This window comes from Canis lupus, chromosome 30, assembly GCF_011100685.1.
Source record: "Canis lupus familiaris isolate Mischka breed German Shepherd chromosome 30, alternate assembly UU_Cfam_GSD_1.0, whole genome shotgun sequence".
In the NCBI taxonomy this organism is placed as follows: domain Eukaryota; kingdom Metazoa; phylum Chordata; class Mammalia; order Carnivora; family Canidae; genus Canis; species Canis lupus.
In genome coordinates, this window is record NC_049251.1 from 38,270,707 (window position 1) to 38,287,897 (window position 17,191).

Here is a 17,191-nt window from a genome sequence, read left to right on the forward strand (position 1 = left end):
GAGGAAGTGGATAAATGATAGCAGTGTGCATTTCTGGGAGGGATGTAAAATTGTGTCGTCATCGCAGACGGCAGTTCGGCAGTTCCTCCAAGGGTGAAACATAGAATCCCCGGACGATCCACCAGTTCTGCTCTTAGGTATACACCCAAAAGAACTGAAAACAGATGTTCAAACAAAAACTTGTACAAGAATGTTTGTCGCAACATTATTTTCCATGGTTCAAGGAGGAAACAGCCCAAGTGCACAACAGATGAACAGATAAAGTATCACATAGAAATACAGTGGAATATTATTTGGCCATAAAAAGGAATGACATCCTTGCCCATGCTGTGACATGGATGGAGTTGGAAAACATTATCCTAAGTGAACTTTTGCACCTAAGCCAGGTGCAAAAGGACAAATAGTGTATGATTCCACTTGTGTGAAGCACCTAGAATAGTCACACTCAAAGAGACAGAAATTAGAACAACGGTTAGTTACCAAGAGCTGGAGACGGAAAAATACGGAGTTAGTGTTCAACGGGTACAATTTCAGTTTGGGATGATGACAAAGTTCTGGAGATGGACAGAACGGATAGTTTCACAACACTGTGGATATATTTAGTGTCACCGAATTACGTGCTTAACAATGGTTAAAATGTAAGGTGTTTTTTTTTTTAAGATTTTATTTATTTATTTATTTATTTATTTATTTATTTATTTATTTATTTATGAGAGACACACAGAGAGAGGCAGAGACACAGGCAGAGGGAAAAGCAGTCTCCATGTGGGGAGCCCGATATGGGACTGAACCCCGAATCCCAGGGTCATGCCCTGAGCTGAAGGCAGGTGCCCAACCGCTGAGCCATCCAGGTGACCCACCACCTGACTCCTTAATGCCCTTCTGGCTCAGGTTCTTTCCAGGGACACATCTTTATGCTTAAAGTTGCTAGAGTGTGACTCCAGAGTACCCACCTGGGTGTGAATAAAATGATCATGATAGAAGAATCTTTGGGGAGGGTCCTCGAAAAATGGCTGTGCCCCTCCAGCTATCATGACCCCCTGCTTTCTAGGACAGAATCATCCAGCAACACAGGCAGTAGACTGAGTCTCTGCAAAATGTATCCTATTTTCCTATTGCCCTTATCAATGTATTAGAGACACATTCTGTAGAAAAATAGCTCTGAGGGCCCCAGTCCAGAGCGGGATGCAGCCCAGCCCTGGGAATCTCAGGAAACATGGCCTTGCTGGAGGAAAGACACATGGCCTTGTTTTGGGAGCTGTAGTCTGAGGGGGACATGGTCAAAACCTCCATCTGGTGAAGACTCACTGATGCACCCTCATGGCATGTGGAGACCTGGCCAGTCATACTTTGTCAGTCCAGGATTTGGCCAAATCCCAGTTGAGTTTTGGGTCCAGTGGCCACTCAATGGTCATCACTCCGTCCAGCTCCCTGCGGTCAGGAGTTGGCTCGAGCTTCTCACGCACACCTGGCCAATCTTTAACTCACCCAGGCTGGCCCAGGGCTGCCCTCTGGCCAGAGTCAAAGTAGGAGGAATTAGACATAGAGATTTTGCAACCTCCCACCACTGCCACCCATTCCTGCCTCCCCCGCCTCCCCCCCCCCCCCCACCGCAGGCTGGAGGCTGGCTGGAACAATCCTGTCCTGCTGCTTCCTGGACGCACGTCATCCCAGGCTGTTCCCACAGCCCCAGGAGGCAGGTGCCATTACACCCTCTTTGGAGGTAAGGAGCCCAGATCTCAGAAAGCATGCCCTCCGATTGGTGGAGAACTCGGCTGTGTCACTTGTACCACGTGCAGAGCCTCCCGCCCCCCCCCCCCCCCCGCCCCACCCTTTGTTTTCCCCGGTAGCCAGGACTGTCTGGATAGAACAGGGCAGCTTGGAAAGGCAGCTGGAGCAGGAGCTGGAGCCGGGAGGCACGTGGAGAGTTGGAAAGGGTGCTCAGTGGGAGGGCTGGAGCCCTGAGCTCAGGCTCTGGGTGTGGGTGACCTTGGGCAAGGCCACCCCATCTCTGGGCCTCAGACCCCTGTCTTCAGCCCCCTCTGAGGTCTTCTCCGGCACCGTGAACTGGAAGCCCAGGCTAAGAACAATGACCCCCACTCTGCCAGCCTCACTTTAGGCTCTGGCACACTTGGAAGTGCCGTGCACCGGCAGGTGGTCATTCTGGTGGAGATGAAACAGTGGGAACCCCGCCTTGGCCTCAGGGGGAAAATTCAATGACTCCTCTGTCCCCCAGCTGTTCAGTCAGGTTCTCAAGTCCTCTTATCTTAAGTATCATACACCTACTAGGACTTAGTTCACATTCTTGGAGAGGAATGAGATGCGTGCAAGCCATCTTTTGGACAGGCCTTATAGGTGAGCGGTCACAGGTTAGTCAGTGATTGGGTCCCCCTGGGGCAGCGGTCACCTCTGATCCACGTGGCATCCTGGCTGTATTTGCAGGAGTGCCCGGCACACCAGGGACAGGAGAGACGACCAGAGGCTGAAAGCAGCGGAGCCACACAGCAGCTCCTTTGTTTTCTTCCTGCCCTGCCCAGCCCTCCTCACACCCTCGTGCAGAGAAACCTTGTCCTTGTCCTCAACCTTCCTCTGACACTGCAAGACTGAGTCTCCCAACTAATTAGAGGAAGGCACCCGTTCTTACTCCAAGACAGCTCAACCTTCTCTGCATGGCGCTGTGCCACTGAGCCAGGTGGTCCTGCCCTGGTCCCTTTGAGTTCAGGGTGACCCCTCTCCCAGGATCCCCTCAGCCACTATGCAAATGAATCCACATCTGCCCACATAAGCCTCTGTCCTAAGGCAACTTGCTCGTGGGAAAGATTATCCAGGTGACAAACAAATCTGAAGAGGGGACAGATTGAAAGAAGGGTGGCAGATGCACATCTGGGAAGCCAAGCAGAGGCTGGATTTTCCTAGCATGAAGTTTATTGGGTTCGGGTCGGCCCTCCACCTCATCCTTGCCATTGGCTCTTGCCCCTGAATCACCCTTAGCTGAGCTCCCCATCTCTTGATGATCCCCTCCCTCAAAAATAGCCCCCAAACCCTGTGTCCTGCTTGGGTCTCTACCATGACATAACCACACCACGGGTTCATAGGATCCCCACGGACTTCGGGCTGTAACTCAAAGATGTGCAACTATAGCAGTGGGCTCTCAGCTGTGCAAAGGACGGGGAGCTTTGGGGTAAGGAACCTGCCAAGCACAAAGCCCTCAGCTTGCACTAGTGAGGGGGGCCACCTCTGGTTCTCTGGTCACTGTGCTCTCCCCAGAGGCCCCGGGGGCCAGCAGATTTCTCTGGTTTTAGAAGGATAACATGGTGATACTCGATAGCTTTCCCCAGACCGCCCCTTCACCTCTGCACCTCCCATTTCCTCCTGGCAGGTAATCAATGATTGGAGTCCAATCCCCAGCAGGGCCTAGGAAAGGAAAGGAGATAGGGCAGGAGGCTGGCTCCAGAGAGGCCCAAATCCCAGCTCACCCCTGACCCTGGGCCGGTTGCATAACCCTTCCGAGTGTAGCTTTTCTCACGGTGTAACCAGGGATGACAATCTTATCCCACAGGGCTGCTGGGAGGCTTGATGATATATGGTGTGCAAAGTGCCAGGTATTAGGTCAGTGCTTGATACACACACACACCAGGAATGCTGGGAAAAATGGTCTCCGGGCAAGACCAGACTCATGACACGTGTGCTGCATTTGCAGCTGTGCATACACCAGGCGCACATGTGTGAGCCAGCATTCCCGGGACCCGACACCCTCTCACTGGGGTCTTGCCAGGGCCTGGGCTCAGCCCACTTCCTTCCACCGTTCCCCCCACCCAGAAGCTGGGGAGGGCTGGGGGTGCTGGCGTGCCAGGGAACAATAGGCCCCCAACCCCTTCCGGCTAATTGCGTGAGAAGGAGCTGTCGGAAGGAAAGTCACCTCCCGGTGGGACAGGCCTCCCCCCCTCCACGCCTGCCCCAGGGAAGCCCCTGGAGAACCCCACACTGCTCAAGGGGAGGGCTTCCGTGGGCTCCCGGCCTCTCGCTCTGGGTGCATTCTGTCCCCAGACCTGGACTGGCTTCCCGGACTGGCTGGGGGAGCAGCAGGGCCACGAGGCTTCCCGCACCCCTCTGGCAAAGGCACCCTCGCCCGCTCCTCAGGAGCCCAGGAGCCCGGTCTCGTTCTTCTCTGTGTCTCCAGCACTGGCCTGCCTCCAGCGTCTCCAACCAAGGGAGGGACGGACAGCAGGACTCCAGTCCGGGGATGGTCGGTCGGGGCCCAGGGCTGAGCCAGCAAGGCTGAGAGGGAGAAGGGGCCAGCTTGGGCCAAGCTTCCACTGCAGACGGCCAGGAGCTCGGGGCCCCAGAAGTCCCTCCAGAGAGTGCGGGGCCTCTGCTGTGGCTAAAGACATTCTCATTCTCCCTCAACAGTCCTTCCAATGGGGCACCTGGGGGGCTCGGCGGTGGAGCCTTGAGCGTCTGCCTTGGCCCAGGGCATGATCCTGGGGTCCCGGGATCGAGTCCCACATCGGGCTCCCTGCGTGGAGCCTGCTTCTCCCTCTGCCTGTGTCTCTGCCTCTCTCTCTCTCTCTGTCTCATGAATAAATAAATAAAATCTTTAAAAAAATCCTTGCAACACACAGGGTTTCATTTGTAGAGCACCGCCTTCACCTACACCCCACCCCAACTTGCGCACCCACGCATGCACATTACCTCCAAGTGGGTGCAGCACCCCCCCTCCAGGCTAGGGGTTCGCTAAGGACGATGGAGGCTGAGGCTGGGGGTGGGGGCTCTTCTTCCACTATGCCTGTCGGCACCCAGTAGCATGTGTCAGTGGCTTCACGCCAAGTGGGCTAGTGACAGAGGTTCTGGATAGACCACCCCTGTCTCAGCATCAATTTCCCCACCTAGAAGCCGTGCAGCGTGTGTGTGGGGAGGTGGGTGTGTGCGTGCGTGTGTGTGTGTGGGGGGGTACGTGTGTGGGGGGACTGCAGGGGACCATCCCTGGGGCCGGGCACTCCTGGCCTGGTGGGTGGGCGCTGCAGCCCAGAGCACAGCCTTGTCCCGTGTGTGGTGGAAGCTGAGGTCCGGCTGGATCTTGTCCCCGCCACTTGTTTTCCCACCCCTCCCCCAGCTCGGCTCCCCCTGCCCAGGTAGGTGCGCCACCAGGTGCAGGTCTCCAGGTTCTGGGGTGTGACCATGCTGTGGGCAGGAGAAGCAATAACACGGCTCCTTGACCTGCCTAATTACGCAGGCCACCTCCCCGCAGCCACCCCCACTGCAGAGGAAGCACTGATCTGGGGACTGAGAGAGTCCTCCATTCTCACGACTCTCAGCTCCGGGACAAGGACTCTCAGGCACGCAAGCAGGTGGCTCCGGCGGCCCAGAGGGCAGGGAGATAGCAGGCACACCTGCAGACACATGCCGGCTGCAAGCACGCACATACTTGGCCGCTGTGCTGCCGCACCTGAACGCACACCTGGCAAACTCACGCACACGTGTAACACCGGACCGCTCCAGGCCCACACCTGCCCGTGGGCATGTGCCCCCCGAGACTGAGTACCCTCTCACCCTGTCCACAGCCTTCGACCCACACTCCCAGGACTGGCGTTTGAAATGCATGCCCACGCCTACCACTACCCCCCACTGGCCCACTCGTGTACTTGGGCACCCCAGGACCTACATCTGTGCACTCCACACCAGCTCCACCTTGGAGGTTCAGAGGACACTAGGGTTAGAGCAGGCCTTTGGAGGTGAACCCCAGTGATAACAGTGAGGTCTGGTGCCGTGTAGCAAATGATAGAGCAATGAGTTTTTGTTCTTGGCAATGCTACCAAGTCACTCGTTCATTCATTCATTCATTCATGTTCTTACTACAAAGTATCATTTCCAATCAGTGCGGGAAAGGTATATTCTTGAATAAATAATGTTGAAAAAATGCAGATACTTACCTCCCTCCTAAGGCCAAAATAAATTCGAATGCATCAAAAATTTAAATGTTGGTAATAAAACCATAGAAGGAGGAACCTGGGTGGCTCACGGGTTGAGCGTCTGCCTTCGGCTCAGGTCATGATCCAGGGTCCTGGGATAGAGCCCCACATCGGGCTCCCTGCTCAGCGGGGAGTCTGCTTCGCCCTCTCCCTCTGCCTGCTTGTGCTCTCTCTGTCAAATAAATAAATAAATAAATAAATAAATAAATAAATAAATAAATAAAGTACACTGACATTTGCAGAGAACATCCTGCAAAGTTGTATAAGAAAAAATGTCAAAAAAAAAAAGAAAGAAAAAATGTCTCTTGTCTAAAGAAGGTAATGCACATCTAGAGGACATGGGCTTGAGAGAGATTTCATCCTTTTGTGACTTTTGGACTTTGTACCTTGTATAGAGATTTCCTATTTCAAACAAAAGAATTTATGTTACAGATTGAACGCCTATTATGTACTAGGTGCTGTGCTAGCTGGTGGAGAGATGGCAACAAACCAGATTAGGATGGTTATCTTCTGCTTTCGTGGAATTTGCAGTCTACTGGGCAGCCCCAGGTGGCTCAGCGCTTTGGCGCTGCCTTCAGCCCAGGGCGTGATCCTGGAGACCCGGGATCGAGTCCTGCATCAGGCTCCCTGCATGGAGCCTGCTTCTCCCTCTGCCTGTGTCTCTGCCTCTCTCTGTATGTGTGTCTCTCTGTGTCTCTAATAAATAAATTAAAAATCTTAAAAAATAAAATAAGTAAATCTTAAAAAAAGAGTAATAATAAGAAGAAGTAAGGGTGCTATGAAGAGACAGATAGGGATGATGACCTAAGATGGGTTGATGAAGGCAGGCTTGTCAGCAGAGGTCCGTAGAATTGGACAGGAAGAGCTAAGGAGAGCAGTTCCGGGCAGAGGGACCAGTATGTGGTCCTGAGGCAGGAAAGGGTTTATGTGTTCTCATGGACAAGTTATGGTACCCCTCGTCTCTGGGAAGGTAGAGCCCCACCCACTAAATAACCCCTAACCCTGCTTTAGAGATGGAGAGACAGAGGCTCAGGGAAGGGGAAACAGCTTCCCTAGCAAAGCTGGCGAGCAGAACTGGCACCTAGATGTTCTGAGGCCATAACTCAGTGGTATTCAGGCTGCGTATTTCGGGACTGTTTGCAGGATCACGGGGACCAAGGGCAGAGATTTTTTTTTTTAAGAAATTTTTTTTAATGATTTTATTTATTTACTCATGAGAAACACACACACACACAGAGGCAGAGACACAGGCAGAGGGAGAAGCAGGCTCCATGCACCGGGAGCCCGACGTGGGACTCGATCCTAGGTCTCCAGGATCATGCCCTGGGCCAAAGGCAGGTGCCAAACCACTAAGCCACCCAGGGATCCCCCCCCAAGGGCAGAGATGAAGGGGAGAAAAAAGTCTGCCATTCCCTTGCCTCTGCCCTGCCTCCCCCCACCACCCCAGACCACCTCAGGGACTGAGGGAGGGAAAAACAGAGGCGCGTACACACAGGCGTGTACACACGTGCCAGGAGCACCGAGCACAGCTTACAGGCAGCCAAGCTGCTGACCTGCCGTGGTCATCTTGGGCCTGAGTTGGACCCTCTTCCACCTGGTACCGGCCTCCAAAATGTGCCTCTATCAAGATGCTGCCGAGGGGCGCCTGGGGGGCTGTCAGTTGAGCATCTGACTTTTGCTTTCGGCTCAAGTCAGGATCTTACAGGTGGTGGGATCAAGCCCCACATCAGGCTCCGTGCTCAGCAGATGAGTCTGCTTGAGATTGTCTCTCTCCCTCTGCTCCCCCTGTCTCGCACCCACTCTCTCTCTCTCTCTCTCTCTCTCAAAATAAATAAAATTGTCCATAAGAGACGCTTTTAGAAACTATAGGAAACAAACTGAGGGGTACTTGGGGGGGGGGGTGGGCACTAGGAGGGCACGTGATGGAATGAGCACTGGGTGTTCCATGCAACTGATAAATCACTAAATTCTACCCCTGAAACTAATAATACACTCCAAGTTACCTAAATTGACTTTAAATAAAAATTTTTCGAAAAAAATAAATAAAATCTTAAAAGGCTGCCTATTCTGTGTACAAATCTCACTTCCCAGGGCGTATATATGCACATTCCCGGGGTGGAGAGGCCCGTTTATTCTGATCTCTCCCCAAGGACAGCAACGAGGCCCCACTGACCTCATTGCCCGACGGTGCTTTAATCCTCACAGCAATGCCACGAGGCACACACTGTTATTTACCCTTTATCACGATGAGGAAACTGAGGCCCGGGGGACACCACAGAGCTTGCCCAGCAAGTGAAGTGGCGCAGGACAGACTCCAGGCCAGGGATGCAGGAGAGCAGCACCTGGTAAATGTGCAATGGATAAGTTAGTGAGCGGTACTTGGAGCACAGATGAGGAAACTGGGGTGTACACGGGCACCCAGGAAATGGGTGCAGGGGCAGTTTTATTCTCCCCGGGCAGGCCCCTGCCGCGATGCCACCACATGCGGGGCTGCGGCTTGTCCAGCTCCAGCCAGGCCCCCACTGCTCGGCCATCCTGGGCTCTGGCTGGACTCGGCAGCGGCCCTACCCTCCTGCGGCCGCCAAGAAGGTCCTGGGCCTCTGTGCCCTGCACCCAGGGAACCTGGCAAGGTGAACCTGCTGCCTTCTCCCCAAGCTACTCCCCCCGCTAGCCACCCCCCCACACACACTTGCCACCTCCTGCCTCAGGTGCATCAGTGCCCCCTCGCAGGCCCTGCAAGGCCTGCTTCCTCGGGGTGGTGTGCAAACCCAGGATTCTAGAAAGCCAGCAACAGGGCCTGCCCACCCAGAGGATGATGAGAGGCCCTCCAGGGAGGCCCACACCTGGCGCCTGGGTGTGGGCACTGCCCGCGGAGGGGAGTGGGAGGCAGTGTTCAGCTGCCGTGCACCAGGAGCCACACGTTCCCCTCTCCCCCCCACAGGAGGGGTAACGCATTCTGCCTTGAAGCTTGCACAACTGCAGTCTTTTTCATAAACTTTCCAGTAATTTTATAAATTTCACCCAGTGGCAGGGCTCATTGTTCAAAGGAACTATTCCCACCCGCCCACGCAAGGCCCTGCCAAAAAAGTCAGGCTTGTGATCCGTGGGCAGGAGAGCGGCCCTTCCCCGAAGCCACCCCCCCGCCCCCGCCCTGCAGGCCTGGATCCGCCCGCCCCGCCCCGCCCCTGCCCGGCTCCTCCCGGGAGCGGGAGCGGCGACAATGCGGCCTGCGCCGCCCCCTCGTGGCCACCCGGAGAAGCGCAGGCCTCGCAGCCGCCCCGCCCCAAGCCCACGACCTCAGGCAACACACTTACTTCTTTTGTAAATGCAGCTTCAGGACAAGTCTCCCGTCTTTCTCACTCAGAAATTCTGTAGCCGCCACTAGGAGTGGCCAGAGGACATGGATGCGGAGAGCAAGTGGACGCCTGGGGGCTCAGCGGTTGGGCACCTGCCTTTGGGTTGGGTCCCCGGATCGAGTTCCCCATCGAGATGGTTGCATGGAGCCTGCTTCTCCCCTGCCTGTGTCTTGGCCTCTCTCTCTCGCTCTCTCTCTGTGTCTCTCATGAATAAATAAATAAAACCTTAAAAAAAAAAAAAGAATGGCCAGAGAATGCTCTTCCTCCACCCCCACCCCCACCCCCATCATTCCCTGACCTGGTCTCCATAGACCCTCTCAAAGTAGAAACTCTTTGTCCAACTCCCTGCCAGGACTTCAACCCTGTTCTCTTACTTCCACCTTCAAGGAATCATCACCCACCAGGCTGACCCATTACCTTCTCTGTGCCGGGGCCACCAGGAACACCGATGGCGGCCACCCTTCCTGACCTCCGGGGACTCACTCCACTCCTCACCGGAGCAACAGGTGAGCAAATGAGGGTCACAGGTGCACTGACAGGCCCAGAAGGAGAGAGTGGCCCATCCTACAAGGATCTACACCCCTACCTAGCTCTTCTCAGAGATCTTCTTCTCTTTTTTTTTTTTTTTAAGATTTTATTTATTTATTCATGAGACACACACACACACACAGAGGCAGAGACACAGGCAGAGGGAGCAGCAGGCTCCATGCAGGGAGCCCGACATGGGGACTCGATCCCGGGTCTCCAGGATCACACCCTGGGCAGAAGGCAGGTGCTAAACCACTGAGCCACCCAGGCATCTTCTCAGGGGTCTTCTATTTGAAGAAATTAAATGTTGGAATCTGGAAGATGTCTGGAATCCAGATGCTCCCCTGATTCTGCTTGAGAATCTGCCTGAGTTCTCGGAGCCTCTGCTTTCTGCGGGTCCCTCCTGCCACTTTGCCTACGTGGCCCTCAGGACACTCTGTGGGTGAGGATAGCAGACTCATGCCCACTGGGCAGACGGGGACAGGGTGCAGAAGGGGAGGTCCCTCACCAAGGATGACATCACTGGTGCTCTGCAGAGGCAGCTCTTGCAGCTCATGCGGAATTCCCTGCGCCAAAGCGTGACCCCCCGGGCGCTCGCCAGGAAAGCCACAAGTTTGACCCTTGGCGGCCCCGTCACACCCTCCTCCCAGCCCTGCCGCCCACCCTGGGCTCTGAGACCCTGCCCCCGACCCTCCTACCTGGACTGTCTGCCACCCAGGACCACTGCTCTGCAGCTCGCCTTTTCCTCAAGGGAGGACAGGCAGGCGGGCGGCAGACACCCCAGCTCGCGGCCCGTCACCCCACGCACACCTAGGCCCCGGGCCCGCCTGCGGACCCCTGCCTGAGAGCCTCCTGTGGGGCAGGACGGGAAGGCCAGGCTTCGGGATGCTTCCGCAGGCCACCTCTGAGCCTCCGTCCAGCCGTACAGATAAGGCTTAGACACTGCTACGTTTCCCGGAGGACAAGGAGCAAATGAGACCAAGTGACAAACACCCAGCACGCGGGGTGTCCGCAGAGGGTGCCTTCCCGCCCGCCTTCTCTTGTTCCTGTCACTCAGGAGAAGGCCAGCGATGTCAGCGAGGCCGGGCCAGGTGCCCTGCGAGCCGGGGGGCGGGGGGGGGGTGTGTGTGGCTGGAATGAGAGAGAAGCCCGAGGACCCGGAGAATGCGGGCGCCGGGGGCTGACCTGGCTGTCCCCCACTAGCACCCCGCCTGGAAAAAGCCCTCCCAGAGGTGGTCCCAGAGGGGCTGGTTTCTGCCTGCGTGAAGGGATGACCGAGCGGCCCCCGCTCTCCGGAAGCGGCCTTATCTCTGGTTCCCTGCCCTCATCTGCAAGAACGGCCTTGCCCAGAGCACGCTTTGCAGCCCTCCCCACTGGACAGGGTCAGCCCTGGCCCTGCTTGAGGTCGGGCCGGGGTCCCCTCCAGGCTCCCGGCAGCTTCCAGAGAGACACACCTGCTGTCAGGACACGGCTCTGGGGCTGCCGGCCAGGGCCCTGGGGCTTTGCCCTGCCTGCAGCCCGGCTGCCTCCCCTCTGCTCTGGCCACCAAGGGGCGCTGGTCCCCCCCAGGCCTGGCCAGACGCACCCTGCCCGCAGCTCGGTGGAGACCAAGCTCACTCTGAAAGAGAGAGCAGAAGTGAAGTCATCGCGAGGAGTGCAAGGGGAAGAAGATGACCTTTGTCTAATCGCCGTTATGAATCTGACACTTCCCACGCAGGACCTTACCTCATGCTCTTGCCACACGGTGGGTGTGGGGCCAGCGCCACCGGGGAAGCTTCTAAACGACAAGTGGAAACCGACCTTGGACTCACAGAAGCAAAAAATAAACGTACTGTTACCAAAAGCAGAAGACAGAGCCCCGGGCTGGGGAAAGGGCAGCCCCCCAAGGAGGAGGGCCACAGAAGCCAGCTAAGATGAGGCTCCGCTGCGGTTTGCACAGGATGCTGGCCCTGGCCCTCAGCCGCCGCTGCCACTGAACATGATCTCCGAGGGTCGCTGGGCTTGGGGCACTGCATCCCCCTGTCACACACCGTCACCCTAGCTGCACAAAGCCTTGTTCTCCGTACTACAAGCTCAGGGACATGGCTAGCTCCTTCCAAGCTTTGGTCCTGTCACCCCAACCTTAATCCTTCGCTCACCCAACCAAGCAGGAGGCCCTGGGCTCCCAGCCCCTGGCAGGCCTGGCCGGTCTCTGCAGCCGCCCTTCGCCCTGCTGCTTGGCCGGTGGAGTTGCGGGCGAGGTCCAGCTACGGCCCTAGCTGCTGAGGAATCGGAGTTGCAAGGTCCCTGCGGGCGGGGGGGTCCTTAGGGGACAGGGGGCCATCTCTTTGACTAGACCAGCCCTGCCACAGACTCTGTGCCACCCCTCGGACAGACAGAGGAAAAGGAGCCAGGCCCTGTCCTCAGGCCCGTCCAGACACTCATAGCTCGGAACTACACTTTGGGGGGCCTAACAACCAGAGGGAGGGAACACTTCTCCCCAGTACCCCCTCCCCCCCCCCCCCCCCCCCCGCAGCCCACAGAGGAAGCCCTCCAGCCCTCATTCCTGACTCAGGTGGCTTCTGGAACCTCCTTCAGCTCAGGGAGGGTCCCCTCCCTGCCCAGCTCCACTCCACTCCCAACCAAGGGAGGAGTCTTTCCAAAGCTGCCCTAATCTCCCATGGGGACAGGTGTTGGCCACCAGGCTATTCACGGGTACAACACCTGGGCGGGAGGATTTGCATGTGATTTGCAAAGGCTTGACCCGAGACCCACCAAAGCCCAGCTACTCCAGCTTGCACAGCCCAAGCCCCGCAAACCTCCTGCTCCTTTTCCTTGCCAGCCCCCGCCCTGGGGCACACTTCCAACCTTTGCACCTGGGGGCCCCCCAGGACCTCTTTTCTTGCTTTCCCCAAATCAGTTCCCCTGAAGAAGACAAAAGAGCCCTAACGGGGTTTCCAATTTGCAAGGCGGGGCCTGGGCACTTCTGGGTGGAGGTTGGTTCAGCTCGAAGATGACACCTGACAGGTGAGAGTCTCCGGGCAGCACTGAGAGAGGGGTGTCAACCGTAAGAGGGTTTGTGAGCCCAGCACTCCCGGGGAGAACCGAGCACGCTCCGCCCTGCCCAATCCCAGGGGCTCCGGAGCCCGGAGAGTAGTGAACGTGCCCTGGGTATCTGGTGCGTGGCTGGAGGAGGGTTTGAACTGGGCAGCCACGGAACCCACTCAGGGCCGGGCACAGACAGGCCTCAGGCAGCTGTGTCCAGTGCTGAGAGGGCAATGGGGCGGTGCCAGAACCACAGAGGCTGTGGGCACTCAGCGCAAAATCCTCTTCTGCCTGCCAGCGAGCGAGAGCGTGCTTTGTGCCGAAGCGCCGCGCTAAGTGGTTAACTTCACGCGGCCTCCGGTCAGCATCACAAGCACCCCGTGAGGTGGGCCCCTCGTGTCCATTTTAGGGAGGAGGAAACTGAGCCTCGGAAAGGTTCAGTGACTTTTGCTTAAGGTCACACAGCTGGGCAGGAGTGAGGCCGGGACTCTAACCCAGAGCTCTCCCAATAAACTGGGTGATAGGGATGCAGCAGGGTCCTGGGCCCTTCCTCCCCCACCCAGGATCTGGCAACCAAGCTCCCCAACGGGATCCCTCTGAAGGTTCTGTATCTGCAAAATGGAGATAACAATGGTCCTTACCTTGCGAGTATATGGCGAGGCTAAAGTGACCATTAAGACAGGTGAAGTGCTTAGGACAGCGTCCGGCACATTGTCAGCCCCTCAGGAGTGTTACCTAGTTATTATTATTATTGTCAGCGGAAATTCACATTACTCGGTCCTTCAGCCAACCTCTGGGTGCTGCATTTTGCCTCCTAAGGGCATATCAGGAACCCCCCACAAAGGGGTAGTCGGTGCCCCGATGCTGAGGGATCCAGCACAGAGGAGGAATCTAGCCTTGGGATTTGGGACGATCATTGCAGCAGCTTCCTGGAGGACAGAGAGGCAGTCAGTTCTCCACCTGTAGGGAGGAGTAGCTTTAAAACTGCAAATGCACAGCCAGCACTGTGGTAAAAACTTCAAAGAGCAGGGTCCCTCTGCCTGGGGAGGAGGTGCACAGACTCTGCACAGCAAGGGAGGCTCTGCTCCGGGCCTCTGCCCCCCTGCCCTGCCCCTCTCTCCATCCTGGCCTCCCTCCCCATTCCAGCTCCACGGCCTCTGCTCCCCTCTGCCTGCCTCCTAGGCCGGGTCTGAGCACCGAGGTGAGGAGGGCTCCTCTGCTCTGAACCCACAGCACGCCTGCACACCCTCCGGGTGACTCTCATCACCTCATTTAACATCCATGTCCCAGTAGCCAGAACATTCCAAGAAGACAGGGGTGGAGGAGGAGATAAATATATGCCATGAGGGGAGGCACTGAGACACTTTGCAGGAATCACAGGTACCTTGGCCAGTTCATGCCATGGACTTACCTCTGCAGCCTCCCACCTCTGGAAGATTCTAAATCAGCCCGCCCAGGACCCATGACCTTTGAGGTCAGGGGACCGGCCAGTTAACCCCTGTGTGGTAGGGGAGGGCCTGTGTATGGACAGCCTCAGGCCACAAGAGTGGGAGCCACCAGCTCCCCAGTGACCTTGCAGTTGGGTCGCCATCACTAACACCACTAAAGCCACCAAGCCACCACCATCAAGACACCTTTGACCACTGTTGCATCAAAATGAAAGACCAAGTTCCTAGGAAATGTCCCTGGAGCAAACTGGTGCAGTGCAGAGAACGGACCTTAACTTGACACAAAAACATGCTGTGCACAGGGGCGCCTGGGCGGCCCAGCCGTTGAGCATCTGCCTTCCGCTCAGGGTGTGATCCCGGGGTCCTGGGATGGAGGTCTACATCAAGCCCCCGCGGGGAGCCTGCTTCTCCCTCTGCCTGTGTCTCTGCCTCTCTCTCTGTGTCTCTCATTAATAAATAAAATCTAAAAAAAAAAAAATGCGCTCATGCATAGGAAGCGCTCAGTAGATATTAGCCGTCATCATCCATAATAATAATGAGGCGTCTTCAGGAAAAAAAAAAATAATAATGAGGCGTCTGGCACACAGTGGGTGCTCAGCAAATGGCAGCTGCCTGGTCCCGGGAAGTCAGAAGACGGGAGGCAGTCGGCAGCCACCTATGCTTGTGCACAAGGAGCCAGAGCTGCAGGAGATCCTTCACCACACAGGTGTGGAGGCTGAGGCCTAGACGGGGAGGCCTTGCCCAAAGTCAGGAGCAAGGTCTGTTCCCAGAGCCTCAGTTTCCCAGGCCAGCACCTCATCCTCATGATAAACCCCACCAGCCCAAGGAGGGAACTTTTCAATGTGTGACAGCCCTGGATTCCAGGCAGGCACCGCTCCCTCCCGAGGACAGCTTTGTAGGGGTGGGCGTTCAGGCCGAAGCACAAGGGCTTATGTGGAAGGCCAAGGCCGTGCCCCTTCATGGGCCAGTGCGGCCTCTTGACTTGACAGAGCCTGCGGAAGCCTGCTGGCCCGCAGGTCAGGAAGGGACAGAGGTCCCAGGGGAGGCTCATACAGGCCCCTGCTTCCCTGAGATTTTAGCAGCACTGGATTTTATCAGCTTGGCCCTCTAGCTGAGCTGCCCCTGGCTTTGAGATGACAGAGGCCACTGTGGCCTCTTGCTGTTTCCTGGTTCCTGTTTTCCTTAGAGACTCTTGGCCCTTGACATTGGCCTGGTTGCTCTGGTCACCTTCCCCCAAGCCCCTCTTTCCTCTGCTTCCACTCCCCAACACCCCCCACCCCCCAACCCCACCATCCTTGGGTCATTGAGAGCCTGCAGCAGGGCAGTGGCATTCACAGCAGGCTGAGTGACCCAGGAGCCCATGCCCTTTCCACTTGGTCTCACGTCACCCAGTGTCCCCAGGTGCTATTTCCTCTCAGTGCCACTAGCCTCTTTCCCAGTGAGCCCCCCTTCCATCTGCCATAGCCTCTTCCTGGAGGAGGTACCTTCCCCCAGAGCCTAGCAGGAGCTCCCCACTGGGGATGGTGATGGCAAGACCACAGAACAGCTCCCAAGGCAGGCGGCTGAGGTGCTGTCAAGCAAGGGCAGAGACTCACAGCTCAGCCCGAGCACCTGCTCTGCAGGAAGTTAGAAGGGGACTTTGCTGGAAATCTGCCTTTAATCTTGGCTTCCTGTTTTCTGCCCTGGGGGACCGCCCAGAAGGTCTGAGTTTCAAACTATTTCACACCAGCTTCTCTAAACTGTCATCTCAGATGCAAAGAGACTGGGGGAGGGGAGGAGGCAGGATGGAGAGAGGAGAGGTCCTTCCCTTTCCAAGGGGCTGACAACACACCATCCACAAAGGTGCTTGGCCTTGGCCCTGGGCTTCTGGCCACCAGCAACCAATCCAAGCCTAGCTCATGTTGTTAAATGTAGCCAGAATGTCTTTTTTTTTTTTTTTTAAAGATATTTATTTATTAATGAGAGACACAGGCAGAGGGAGAAGCAGGCTCTATGCAGGGAGCCCGACGTGGGACTCGATTCCGGGTCTCCAGGATCACGCCCTGGGCCAAAGGCAGGCACCAAACCACTGAGCCACCCAGGCTGCCCTGTAGCCAGAATGTTAAATGAGCATCATCCTCCACATCCAGGAGTTTCCAGCCTCTCTTTTTTTGACTCCCCCCGGGGTGGAGACAAGTAGCCCAGGCCTGGGAGAGTGAGTGCTGAGCCTACTTGGCCTGGGGGAGGTAGGGTGTGCTCCTCTTAAATTTACTCCCCAGTCCTAAAACCCAAGGACTTTCCTTCTCTGATGATTTTTTTTTTCCCTAAAGTCTTCTGAGTTTTGAGGCTGTTTGGTGCTCTAGGCTTTGGCAGTTCTCAGACTCGAATCCCAGTCCTGGGGGTGGGTCTCTGGGAAAGGTCTTTATATCCAAGCCTCGGTGGCCTGGTCTGTAGAGCTTGGCTGCAAATGCCAACGTGACATCTCCAGGTCTCACAGGTGTCTTAAGCCCAGTTTGTCCAGAATCCAGCTTTTGAGCATTATCCTCCCTCCCAAATCCTCCCCACCTCAGCAAAGAGCACCACCATTTCCCCAGATGCTCCAGCCATACCCAGGGATTAGGCCCACTTCCTCATGTGCCCTTATTCCGCACAAATAGTGCCTAAGCAAGAGCCATCAGGTAACTCACCTTTGTCCCCAGGGGCCCATGGCCATCACCACTGGCTCCCCACTGGCCATATAATAAGCTCCAAACTCGTGTAATAAAATGTCTGGCCCACAAGGACCCCCAGGACCTGGCCCCTTCCTCCAATATCTCTCTCCCTTACTTATGGGCCTTATCACCTTGGCCTTCTGACTGTCCCTCAAGCTGCTGAGCCTCTGTGCCTG